This window comes from Mya arenaria, chromosome 5 (assembly GCF_026914265.1).
Source record: "Mya arenaria isolate MELC-2E11 chromosome 5, ASM2691426v1".
Classification (NCBI taxonomy): domain Eukaryota; kingdom Metazoa; phylum Mollusca; class Bivalvia; order Myida; family Myidae; genus Mya; species Mya arenaria.
In genome coordinates this window covers 73,172,027-73,185,630 of record NC_069126.1, presented here as the reverse complement: position 1 = coordinate 73,185,630, position 13,604 = coordinate 73,172,027, and positions in this window count along the sequence as shown.

The window sequence follows — 13,604 nt, the reverse complement described above, 5'->3', positions numbered from 1 at the left end:
GTTTTGTGAAAATAAATCCCTCTTTACTGACATCAAATATTTAAATATAGCCATATTTGGCCAATTAAATTAATATGATATTTTTTCTAAGATCTGAATAGGCTGTACAACAAAGTAAAAAATGATATTCAGACTCCACAGTGTCATGTGAACAAAGTTTATCTTTTCTGTTTTCTCTGTTAGTATTAGTATTTCGCCCAGTCTCTTTTTCCATTCAATGAGATGATAGTCTAAATCTTGATTATTCTTTTCGGAATTTATCATTTATGACACATGTTAAATATTCTTCAAATAAAAATTCTTGTTTGAATCTACAATAATAGTATTCCATTCTTGGTTGAGATGTTAAGGTATCATACCACGTACGGTATGAAGGGATAAGCAATCGTAATACTCTATCCTCATTAAGGAACATTTTGAAATAGAACTTTATCTAGATGTTTTACCAACGAAACTAATGTGCGTGAAGTTAGCACCGTAGCACCGTATCACCATATCACCGCGGTGATGCGGTGCTAGCACCGTATCTCCATATATTGTCAGATCAGTATACTAGTAGTATTAAGAGTCTCTTATTCCTTGATATGACACCTATAACACTGTGGGGGCAAGACCTAACCATAGGTAAAAGTTGCATGTGAATAACCTAGGATTTTAGGCCGGCAATGCCGTATTTGAATATAGGCACATAATGGCTATTTGCCACATAGTCAGTAAAAAAACACGCCGAAACGTTGGTTTATAATTATAAGTAAAGTATACGTGTTATTTTTTGTGTTACTCAATTAACCACATAGTCAGTAACTCATATACAGGGGAAACCTTAAAATCAGCGATGGGACCATAGCGATCAATGTCACCGTGTAGCCAAAACATGGCCATGGGTGATAGAACATGTTAATTTCCTAGGATTTCAGGCTGAATAGGCGTAATAAGGAGATGACATAGGTTCCAAATGACTATTTATCGCATAAAATTGTATAACTATGGTGCGGAAACCTCAAAATGAGCATGGAGACCATAACGACCTATGTCATCGTGTAGCCGAGGACTGGGCCTAGGTAATAGTATTTGTGAATAACCTAGGATTTTAGACAGGCTTTGCGGTAGAGGAACATAGAATAGACCCCCAATGTCTATTTGCCGCATATTCATTAACTGGTTATGGCACGGACACTTTAAAACAAGCAAGGGGACCATATCGACATATGTCACCATGTAGCCGAGACCTAGTCCTAGTTGATAGTACATATGAATAACCTAGGATTTTAAGCAGGCTATGCGAGATACGTACATGGAAAAGGCTCCCATGCCTATTTGCCTCTTATAAATGACATGTTATGGTGCAAAAACCATAAAACGATAAACGGGACCAAAGCGACCTTTGTCACCATGTAGCAGAGACCTAGTCCTAGGTGATAGTACATATGACTAACCTAGGATTTTATGCAGGCTATGCGAGATAGGGACTTAGAAAAGGCTCCCAATGTATATTTTCCTCATATCCATTACATGTTATGGTGCAAAAACCTTCAAACAAGCAAGGGGACCATAGCGCCCTATATCAGTGTGAATCTTAGACCTAGTCCTAGGTGATAGTACATATGAATTACCTAGGATTTTAGGTAGGCTATGAGTGATAGGGGCATGGAAAAATCTCCCAATGGCTATTTCCCTCATATTCATTACATGTTATTGTGCAAACACCTTAAAACGAGCAAGGGGACCAAAGCGACCTATGTCAGCTTGTTGCTTAGATCTTTTTCTAGGTGGTAGTACATATGAATTATCTAGGATTTTAGGCAGGCTATGCAATATAGGGACATGGGAAAGGCCCCTTATGCCTATTTGCCTCATATTCATTACATGTTATGGTGAAGAAACCTTAAAACGAGCAAGGGGACCATAGCGACCTATGCCAGTTCGTTGCTTAGACCTATTCCTAGGTGATAGTACATATGAATTACCTAGGATTTTAGGCAGATTGTGACAGAAAGTGACATGGAAAAGGCTCCAAATGCCTATTTTTACCTGATATTCATTAAATGTTATGGCGCAGAAACCTAAGAACGAGCAAGGGGACAATAGCGACCTATGTCAGCTCGTTGCTTGAACGTAGTCCTAGATGATAGTACATATGAATTACCTAGGATTTTAGGCAGGCTATGTGAGATAGGGACATAAAAAATGCTCCCAATGCCAATTTGCCTCACATTTATTACATGGTATGGTGCAGAAACCTTAAAATAATTAAGGGGACCATACGTCACCATAGCGACCTTTGTCAGTTCGTTGCTTAGACCAAGTCCTAGGTGATAGTACATATGAATTACCTAGGGTTTTAGGCAGGCTATGCGATTAAGGGACATGGAAAAGGCTCTCAATACATATTTGCCTCTTATTATTACATGTTATGGTGCATTAACCTTAAAACGAGCAAGGGGACCATAGCGAACTATGTCAGTGTGTGACTTAGATCTAGTCCTAGGTGAAAGTACATATGAATTACCTAGGATTATAGGCAGGCTATACGAGATAGGAACATGGAAAAGGCTCCCAATCCCTATTTGTCTCATATTCATTACATGTTATGGTGCAGAAAATTTAAAACGAGAAACGGGACCAGAGAAACGTATTTCATCGTTTAGCCGAGACCTAGTTTTAGGTGATTGAACATATGAAATTCCTAGGATTTAAGGCAGGCTTTGCGGTAGAGAAACATGGAATAGACCCCCAATATATATTTGCCGCATTGCCATAAACTTGTTATGGCACGAAAACATTAAAACGAGCAAGGGGACCACAGCGACATGTGTCACCATGTAGCCGAGACCAAGTCCTAGGTGATAGTACATATGAATAACATAGGATTTTAGGCACGCTATGCGAGATACGTATATGAAAAAGGCTCTCAATGCCTATTTGCCTCGTATTAATTACATGTTATGGTGCAGAAACCTTAAAACGAGAAACGGGACCAAAGCGACCTAAGCCACCATGTAGCAGAGACCTAGTCCTAGGTGATAGTACATATTAATAACGTATGATTTTAGGCAGGCTATGCGAGATAGGGACATTGAAAAGGCTCCCAGTGTATATTTGCCTCATAGTCATTACATGTTATGGTGCTGAAACGTTCAAGCGAGCAAGGGGACCATAGCGCCCTATGTCAGCGTGTAGCTTACACCTAGTCCTAGGTGATAGTACATATGAATTACCTAGGATTTTAGGTAGGCTATGAGTGATAGGTACATGATAAAGGCTACCAATGCATATTTGCCTCATATTCATTACATGCTATGGTGCAAAAACCTTAAAACGAGCAAGGGGACCAAAGCGACCTATGTCAGCTCGTTGCTCAGTCCTAGTGCTAGATGATAGAACATATGAATTATCTAGAATTGTAGGCAGGCTATGCGATATAGGGACATGGAAAATGCTCACAAAGCCTATTTGCCTTATTTTCATTACATGTTATGGTGAAGAAAACTTAAAACGAGCAAGGGGACCATAGAGACCTATGAGAGTTTGTTGCTTAGACCTAGTCCTAGGTGATAGTACATATGGAATACCTAGGATTTTAGGCAGATTGTACGAGATAGGGACATGGAAAAGGCTCCCAATGTATAATTGTCTAATATTCAATACATGTTATGGTGCGGAAACCTTAAAACGAGCATCGGGACCATATCGACCTTTGTCATCATGTAGCCGAGACCTAGTACTAGGTAATAGTACATATGAATAACCTAGGATTTTAGGCATGCTATGCGAGATAGGGACATGGAAAAGGCTCCCAATGCATGTCTGATTCATATTATATACATGTTTTGGTGCGGAAACCTGATAACGAGCAAGGTGACCAAAGCGACCTATGTCACCATGTAGGACAGACCTAGTACTAGATGATAGTACATATGAATTATCTAGGATTTTAGGCAGGCTATGCGAGATAGGGACATGGATAATGCTCTCAAGGTCCATTGTCCTAATATTCATTACATGTTATTGTGCAAAAACCTTCAAACGAGCAAGGGGACCATACCGCACTATGTCAGCGTGTAGCTTAGACCAAGACCTAGGTGATAGTACATATTAATTACCTAGGATTTTAGGTGGACTATGGGTGATAGGGACAACATGGAAAAGGCTCCCAATGCCTATTTTCCTCATATTCATTACATGTTATGGTGCAAAAACCTTAAGACGAGCAAAGGGACCATAGCGACCTATGGCAGGTCGTTGCTTAAACCTAATCTTAGGTGATAGTACATATGAATTACATAGGATTTAAGGCAGATTGTGCGAGAAAGTGATATGGAAAAGGCCCCAAATGCCTATTTTTAACTCATATTCATTTAATGTTACGGTGCAGAAACCTTAAAACGAGCAAGAGGACAATAGTGACCTATGTCAGCTCGTGGATTAAACCTAGTCCTATGTGATAGTATATATGTATTACCAGGATTTTAGGCAGGCTATGCGAGATAGGGACATGGAAAAGGCTCCAAATCCCTATTTGCCTCATATTATTACATGTTATGATGCTTTAACCTTAAAACAAGCAAGGGGGCCATAGCGGCCTATGTCAGCGTGTAGCCGAGACCTAGTCCTAGGTGATAGTACATATGAATTACCTAGGATTTAAGGCAGACTATGCGAGATAGGGACAAGGAAAAGGGTCCCAATCCCTATTTGCCTCATATTCATTACATGTTATGGTGCAGAAACCTTAAAACCAGCAAGGGGACCACAGCGACCTATATCAGCGTGTAGTATAGACCTTATCCTAGGTGAAAGTACATATGAACTACCTAGGATTTTAGGCAGGTTATGCGAGATAAGGACATGATAAAGGCTCCCAATGCCTATTTTTACCTCATATTCATTAAATGTTATGGTGCAAAAACCTTCAAACGAGCAAGGAGACCATACCGACCTATGTCAGCGTGTATCTTAAACATAGTCCTAGGTGATAGTACATATGAATATTTAAGATTTTAGGCAGACTATGCGAGATAGGGACATGGAAAATGCTCACAATGCCTATTTGTCTCATATTCATTGCATGTTATGGTGCGGAAACCTTAAAAGAGCATGGGGATCATATAGCCCTTTGTCATCATGCTGCCGAGACCTAGTCCTAGATGATAGTACATATGAATAACCTAGGATTTTAGGTATGCTATGCGAGATAGGGTCATGGAAAAGGCTCCCAATGTATATTTGATTCATATTCTATACATGTTTTGGTGCAGAAACCATAAAACAAGCAAGGGGACAATAGCGACCTATGTCACCATGTAGCAGAGACCGAGTCCTAGATGATAGTACATATCAATAACGTAATATTTTCGGCAGGCTATGCGTGATAGGGACATGGTCAATGCTCTCAATGCCAAATTCATTAAATGTTATTGTGCAAAAACCTCAAAACGAGCTAGGGGACCAAAGCGACCTTTGTCAGCTTGTTGATTAGACCTAGTCCTAGGTGATAGTACATATGAATTACCTATAATTTTAAGCAGGCTATGTGATATAGGGACATGGAAAATGGCCCCTTATGCCTATTTGCCTCATATTCATTAAATGTTATGGTGAAAAAAACTTAAAACGAGCAAGTGGACCATAGCGCCCTTTGACAGTTCTTTGCGTAGACCTAGTCCTAGGTGATAGTATATATTAATTACCTAGGATTTTAGGCAGGCTATGCAAGATAGGGACATGGAAAAGGCTCCCATTTTCAATTTGCCTAATGTTTATTACATGTTATGGTGCAGAAACCTTAAAACGAGCAAGGGGACCATAGCGACCTATGTCAGCTTGTATCTTAGACCTAGTCCTAGGTGATAGTATTTATGAATTATCTAGGATTTTAGGCAGATTGTGCGAGATAGAGACATGGAAAAGGCTCCCTATGCCTATTTTTACCTCATATTCATTAAAGGTTATGGTGCTGAAACCTTAAAACGAGCCAGGGGACCACAGCGACTGATGTCAGCTCGTTGCTTAGACCTAATCCTATATGTTAATACATATGAATTACCCAGGATTTTAGGCAGGCTATGCGAGATTGGGACATGGAAAATGCTCACAATGCCTATTTTACCTCATACTCATTAAAGGTTATGGTGCAGAAACCTTGAAACAGACAAGGATACCATACCGACCTATGTCAGCGTGTATCTTAGATCTAGTCCTAGGTGATAATGCATTTAAATTACCTAGGATTTTAGGCAGGCTATGCGATATGGGGACATGGAAAAAGGGTCCCAATGCTCATTTGCTTCATATTCATTACATGTTATGATGCAGAAAACTTAAAACAAGAAACGGGACCAAAGCGACCTATGTCATTGTTTAGCAAAAAACCTAATCTTAGTTATGAATAACCTAGGATTTTAGGCAGGCTATGTGGGATGGTGACGTGGAAAAGGCTCCCAATGCCTATTTGACTCATATTCATTATATGCTATGGTGCAGAAACCTTAAAACGAGAAACGGGACCATATCGACCTATTTCACCTTATAGACGAGACCTAGTCGTAGGTGATAGAATATATGAGTAACCTATTATTTTAGACAGACTATGCGTGATAGGGACATGGAAAGGGCTCCATATTCCTATTTACGGCATAGTCATTAACTGGTTATGGCGCGGAAAAAATAAAACGATCAAGGGTACCATATCGACCTATGCCATAATGTAGTCGAGACCTAGTCCTAGGTCATAGTGCATATGAATAACCTAGGATATTAGGCATGCTATGCGAGTTGGGGACTAGAAAAATGCTCCCAATGGCTTTTGTCCTATATTCATTACATATTATGGTGCAGAAAACTTAAAACAAACGAGAAACGGGACCAAAGCGACCTATGTCATCGTTTAGCCGAAACCTAGTCTTAGGTGATATAACAGGATTTTAGGCAGGCTATGTGTGATGGGGACATGGAAAAGGCTCCCAATGTCTATTTGACACATATTCGTTACATGTTATGGTTCAGAAACCTTAAAACGACAAACGGGACCATAGCAACCTATGTCACCTTATAGACGAGATATTGTCCTATGTGATACTTCATATGAATAACCTCGTATTGTAGGCATGCTATGCGAGATAGAGACATGGAAAATGCTCCCAATGCCTATTTGCCACATATTCATTACAAGTTATGGTGCGGAAACATTACAACGAGCAAGTGGACCATAACGACCTATGTCAGCGTGTAGCTAAGACCTAGTCCTAGGCAGGCTATGCAGGAAAGGGACATGGAAAGGCTACCAATGTCTATTTCCCTCATAATCTGGCATTGCGCGGAAACCTTAAAACGAGTAAGGGGACATAGTGACTTACGTTACTAAGTAGACTTGACCTTTCCCAGATGATGGTTTATGTAAATATATAGGCAGGTTATGCGGGATAGGGAAATGAAAATGACTCCCAATTCCTATTTACCCAATATACAACTAAAACGGTGCGAAACCCTTAACACGAGCAAGCGCACGAAGGGACCTATGGCACTTTGTAGCCCAGACCTCGCTTTAAGTGATAACATCGCTGAATTACCAAGAATTACCCAGGCTTCGAGGGAAAGGGGCATGAAATAAGCTCCAAATGCCTTCATTGCATTAATAACAAACAGCGAAAACATGAACACGAACACATATACCATAGCCACCCAAATCGCGACCTGGCCATACACGGTGAGTAAACATATGAATATCATAGGAATTTATGCAGGCTATGCGGGATAGGGACATGAAATTTGCTCCTAATGGATATTTAGTTATTTATATTCTGGCATTGTTATGGTGCGGAAACCTTACAACACTCAAAGAGATCATAGCGACCTTAGTCACTGTGTAGCCGAGACTTTACCCCAGATGATTCCATATGTGAATTAGTTAGGATTTAAGGCAGATTTTGCGGGGAAGAGGCATTCAAAAGAATCCAAAGTACTATTTAGCCAATATACAACTTTTATGGTGCGATAACATTACAATGAGTAGTAACCTATGACACTTTGTAGCCAATATTTGGCTTGAAGTGATGGTATATGGATCAACCTAGGCAAGTTATGCTAGGCTAGATAGGGACATGAAAAATTCTTCCAATGCCTACCTGGCATTACTAACATGTTATGGTGCGGAAACCTTTAAACGAGAAAGGAGACCATAGCGACCTATGTCACCGTTTAGCCGAGACCTGGCCATACTCGGTGTTGAAACATGAAAATATCCTATGCTATCTGGGATAGGGACATAAAATATGCCCATTATGCATATTAGTAATTTACACGATGTTCTTGCAGCGTTATTGTTTGTTATTGTGTGGAAACATTAAAACGTGCACTGCGACAATATGGACATATGTCACTGTTCAGCCGAGACCTTGCACCAAATGATGGCATATATTTGAATAACCTAGGATTTTAGGCAAGTTATGCAGGATAGGACATGGTAAGACTCCCAATACCTAATATCCAATATACAACTGTTATGGTGCGATAACCTTAAAACAAGCAAGCGAACCATTGCCACTGTATAGCCGAGACTGGTTTAAGTTTATGGCATATGTGAATCACTTAGACTTGTAGGGTGATAATGCGGGATAGGGACATGAAATAAGCTCCCAACACCTACCTGACCCACATACTTACCGTTTATGTTGCGGAATCCTTACAACGAACAAGGGTACCATATCGACCAATATCACAGTGTAACTGAGACCTGGCCCTTGGTGAGGCCTTATGTGAATAACTTCGGATTTTCGAAAGACTATTCGAGATTGGGACATACATTTATTTCTTAATGCGTGTTTAATGTGTGTATATAAAAGTGCCTGTCATAGGCAATTAAATAAATAAATAGGTCCAGCTTTTATTTGTATTTAGAGTTACTACGGTGTTAACACCTAATTGTGTGATGGCCGTAAACGACAGTGCACTTTAGTATTTACTTAAGGAATGAATTGCAGGGTTCGGACTCCACATACTTTGACAAGCCCGATTGCGTTCATACCCCGATAATGATATCAACCCCGCATTTAATTCCTTATATTTACACCAATAGTTCATTATTTCATTCAAGAATCGTTAAAAAAATACTTCATTTCATTTAAGAAATCCTTTCAGTAATGCTTCCTTACACATTCTGTATGTGAATCACTTAGGATTTTAGGGTGATAATGCGGGATAGGGACATGAAATAAGCTCCCAACACCTACCTGACCCACATACTTACCGTTTATGTTGCGGAATCCTTACAACGACCAAGGGTACCATATCGACCAATATCACAGTGTAACTGAGACCTGGCCCTTGGTGAGGCCTTATGTGAATAACTTTTTCGAAAGGCTATTCGAGATAGGGACATACATTTGGTTCTTAATGCGTGTTTAATGTGTGTATATAAATGTGCCTGTCATAGGCAATTTAATAAATAAATAGGTCCGGCTTTTATTTGTATTTAGGGTTATTACGATGTCTACACCTTATTGTGTGATGGCCGTAAACAACAGTGCACTTTAATACGATTTGATATTTCCTAGGGATCACAACTTAGTCTTGATCCGTCTTCCCCTTGAAGCATAGTATATGCGGCAGAAATAAATTAGGAGATTGGAGGGTTCTTACGCTATAATATCGCTATGTCTAAATTCAGCCTTGAACTGTGCACTTTGATGTAATATTTGTTTATTTATATGGACATAAAACGTTAATTTTATGGCGTCACATTGGGAATGTGACGTCTTCCATGTTAGCCGAAAATATGTTAACACCTAAACAAATGCGCGGCTAAAATAATTCTAAAACTGTGCATTTTGTAATACATACACAGGACAGAGGCTTGGAACTATCCCGGAATACGGTGAAGATGTTTGCCGTTACATAATGTCGTATCCCGGAGAGCAATGCTGATTTGTGATTAATGCATATTTATGTACTTGATGTATGCTTATTAATGACAGGCTTTGATAAATTACCGCTTCAAATGGCCACATTCAGGAAAGGATACTAACATATTCATAAGTTTACAAAATGTTACCATATTTTTAAATATAATTCATTCAAGAAATATATTGTATATATGTAGCATACGTTTATAGACCTAAACATAAAGATAATGCTACTTATCTTTATCTAAAAGTAAACATATTGGATACTCAACAACACTGCTAAACGAAAAGCCCTCTTTTCCCCTGTAAGTAATCACTGTTTTCTCTCCTGCACCTCTTATACCATCCAAAATGCTACCCCTGTGTACCCTCCGTTAATACGGATATTCGGTAGCAGTCAATCGTTTAGTCATCATTCGATTGTTCATCGTAAGATGCGAATCGGGGATCCCAAATTTCTATCTATAAGGCATTGAAGGTAAATTTCGGCAATATCTGTCTCTAAAAAATATAAAGCTATTGTTTTTGTTAAACAGGTACTATGTTGCGACTGTTTCTTATATAGGGCCAATTTAAATTCGAAACTGTGCTAGAAACACCCTACCTTTCAAATCTGAAGCTAAGCTTTAAAGCTGTACTCTCACAGATTGAACGTTTTGACACCTTTTTTTGTCTTGGAACGAGAATTTTTTTGCGTAAATATCTGCAAACTAATGGTAAAAAACTGCTGACTAAAGATCAGATCGCAGCTTTACATATTTCCGTCCCAAAATTGATGTTTTATGCATTTCTCTTAGTAACGGTTTAAGCCATAAAACATTAAATTTGGAATGGAAATATGAAGATCTGCGATCTGATTTTTTGTCAGCAGTCTTTAATCACTGGTAAGCAGATATTTACGCAATATTTTCCAATTCCAAGACAATTTTTTTTTTTTAAAAATGGAAAAACGGTAAATCTGTGAGAGGGCAGCTTTAAACCTGATGTCTGCAACCCGGTGTTAATCAATCTCCAACGCAGTGTTCTCAATAATTTACATTTCATTTACCAAAATAACGTTTTTTTCTATTGACACGGGATTTTCATGTTGTGTGCTCAAACACCTTAGCGATGTATATTCATGTGTTCGTTCATTATGCTCAGACCAGAGTTTCCCCAGATCAATGGCCTATGTGAGGTTGAAGTGATTCCAAATTCCTACCACTCTGGCAATATTCATGTTAATTGAACATTAACTCGTGAATGCCTCAAACATGAGCCATCACAGCATATTGAGGTATAAGGCAATGCTCACATGTTAATGTGCTCAAACCAGACTTTTCCGAATACAATGGTATATTTGAGGTTGAAGAGATTCCATATGCCGACAACTCTAGCATAGTGGCAATAGCCATGATAATTTTAAGCAAACGTGTCAATGCCTAGAACATGAGCCATGAAAGAGTATTATTATTATCTATAGTTCACATTATAGGCCCTGAACCTAGTTATCATTACACTTTCTGTTAAGGACCTCTTAGTCGAATAATCGGGTCAGTTCGTCCCAAAAATGGCTTTTGCAGCAGCAAAGATCCATTTTCGAGCTCTATTTCGGCTATTCAGTACAACAGCTCCAGCGAAATAAAATTGACCATAAAGTAAGCCTCGTGGCATAGTTCATCCCTACACTTATCGTTATGTCCCCGAGGTAAAAATTTTGGGTCAGTTTGTCCCTATCCCGCATAGCCTGCCTAAAATCCTAGGGTATTCACATGTGCCATCACCTAGGGCCAGGTCTCGGCTACACAGTGACATAGGCCCCTATGGTCCCCTTGCTCGTTTCTGCGAGAACGAGCCTTACATGTATGGTAGGGGTCAGTAGGGCTTATATTGCCCATATACGCACAATGTTGGGCTAAGGACGGGGCCAGACTAAAATCCTCGTAGTATTAACAGTTTCCCCGAATGTATCACACCGCCAGGTAACCCTTGGATACAGTGCCATTGGTCCCCTTGCTCGTTTTTAAGGCATCCGCACCATAACAGTGTCTGAATATGGGCCAAATTGGCATGGGGGATCGAGTTCATGTCCCTATCCCGCATAGCCTGCCTAAAATCCTAGGGTATTCACATGTGCCATCACCTAGGGCCAGGTCTCGGCTACACAGTGACATAGGCCCCTATGGTCCCCTTGCTCGTTTCTGCGAGAACGAGCCTTACATGTTTCTTCGAGAATATTGCATGTCCTCTTATTGTATAGATTTTGATGGTGATACGGTGCTAGCACCGCATCACCGCGGTGATATGGGGATACGGTGCTACGGTGCTAACTTCACGCACATACGAAACTAAGTATGTCTTTGTCTAAGCTAAGATTGTCATTACATAAACCTTTCATTATTATAGAAACTTATTATGTAATTATATTTAAAACCATTATTTGTTATAAGCATATGGCCGAAATAGAATAGATAGAGCTCAACGTTATTGTATTGTTTTGTTTGTAAATCTAATGATTTAGAAGACGAACATCATTTTATCACAATATATCCAGTATTTATTATACCTCACTTTTGTCTACAATGGTAAAATCCCATTACCCGAAACAGAGATATTTTGACTGACAGAAACATTTGCAACACATTTTTGGCACGTGACCAAGCCAAAATTTACTGTCTGGTCATGTGACCGCAGTGACATTTTAAATGTCATTTAAGGCCAAATAACTGCTTCAATAGCTAAATCATACGTGATTGCCTCCCTTATACACATACATTAGTGACGTCACTATTTAATGTGTACACAAAAACATCAGACAACAGTTTTAGAAGGAATTTTAGCATAATTCAAGGTTGAATTTTGTTCTGGATATATTTATTTAATCATGTTATATTTTGTTTACCTTGTTAAACTTGTTTGATTAAATACATTTTAAAACTATTTTAATCACTTAATTTTGTTCGGTATAATAAAAAATAAATATCATACTGGATGGCAGCATGTGTGACATTGATATTGTCAACCCTCGAAACAGAATGTCACCCTTGGCCAACGCCTCGGGTGACATACTGTACTCGGGTTGACAATATCAATGTCACGCATGCTGCCATATGATATTTATATAATAACAACCTCTGATATTATTATTTTTTAAATCATATTATATTAGTAAGCTAAGAATGTACAATTTTATCGAACTAATGTCATCAAAAAACGTAAGCATTATAAGTATCCTAGGTAAATGTATAAATCAAGCATTTCTGTTAATGGCCTTCGACAGTGCAAAAGTCGGTGGGGAAGGCCAAAAATTAAAATGTTTCAAAAGTTCATGTTTTATTTTGTTTTGAGGAACGATTCTTTTCGGGAGTAAAACATACATTCTTTGTAACATGTTTTGGGGAAGTAAGGAGTTGACGAAATTTCATGAAAGAAGATTCTATCAGATTTTGATCCAAAAAGATTTTCACATTTGATGGTATATTTTTTCCAGTAAGAAAGATATTCAATAAAATAATGGAAAATAGTGGATTAATTTCATTTACTGGTTACAAAATTGGGTGATATAATTAAATTATACACCTACATCGGTAATATCACGTGATAACACCGACTAGCCAATCACGCATAAGGAATGAATTCTACCTGGTAGACATACCCAGTAATCATTTTAATGGAAAATACGAAATAACTGCTAAACTTAAATGTATTGTAAACTATATGGTACTT